Source organism: Hemiscyllium ocellatum, unplaced genomic scaffold, assembly GCF_020745735.1.
Source record: "Hemiscyllium ocellatum isolate sHemOce1 unplaced genomic scaffold, sHemOce1.pat.X.cur. scaffold_660_pat_ctg1, whole genome shotgun sequence".
In the NCBI taxonomy this organism is placed as follows: Eukaryota; Metazoa; Chordata; class Chondrichthyes; order Orectolobiformes; family Hemiscylliidae; genus Hemiscyllium; species Hemiscyllium ocellatum.
Genome location: NW_026869157.1, coordinates 88,989 through 89,679, shown reverse-complemented (window position 1 = coordinate 89,679; position 691 = coordinate 88,989). Strand labels below are relative to the sequence as shown.

The 691-nt window shown below is 43.7% G+C and overlaps 1 non-coding gene across 1 annotated transcript; it reads right to left on the bottom strand.

Moving 5' to 3' along the window:
• Window positions 1-220: 220 nt before the first annotated feature.
• trnal-uaa (transfer RNA leucine (anticodon UAA)) lies at window positions 221-302 on the bottom strand. Its single transcript has one exon. It is a non-coding gene; the product is annotated as a tRNA-Leu (tRNA).
• Window positions 303-691: the final 389 nt, after the last annotated feature.

The window sequence follows — 691 nt, the reverse complement described above, 5'->3', positions numbered from 1 at the left end:
CAGATTCCTGTACAGCATAAATCGTTTCTGTGTTACTGGTTTTATCGTAAGCTGGAGGGTTTATGCTGTGTCATAACGAGTCTAAACAAATTTGGCAAAACAAGCGTGCATCTGTGCAGTTCATTGAGTGAACTGGAGATTTGCACCATTCATGACCTGGATGAAGTGATTCTTCCGCCGTGATCTGAACCTCTAAAAGTGAAAGGCTACCCAAATTCTCCATAGCTGACAGGATTCGAACCTGCGTGGGAATGCCCCAATGAATTTTAAGTTCATCGCCTTAACCACTCGGCCACAACTACAAATGGATGGGCAGCATTCTCATTTCCAGATCTCTGTCCCTGGGGCGCTTAGCAGTAGTGAATCATTGTTTGGTTTATTTGAATTCAAAGCCCACAGCTTTCAAATCGATGAAATGTCGGGACAAAGTGGGTCTGGGTGTTTCACCCCGATAGGTGGGATCTATATTCAGCTTAAACGACGGCGGAAAATGCAGAAAAATACTCAGCAGGTCGAGCAGGATCTGGGCTTGGAAAAGGCGATTCAGTGTTTCAAAACTTCTCCAGAACGTAATCAGAGCTCCGTTTTCTCCCAGTAGTACTGACAAACCTGTTGACATTCCCCAGAATGTTCTTTTTTTTTTTCAGATTCCCAACATCCACAATCCTTTGCATTAGCCATTAAAACGATA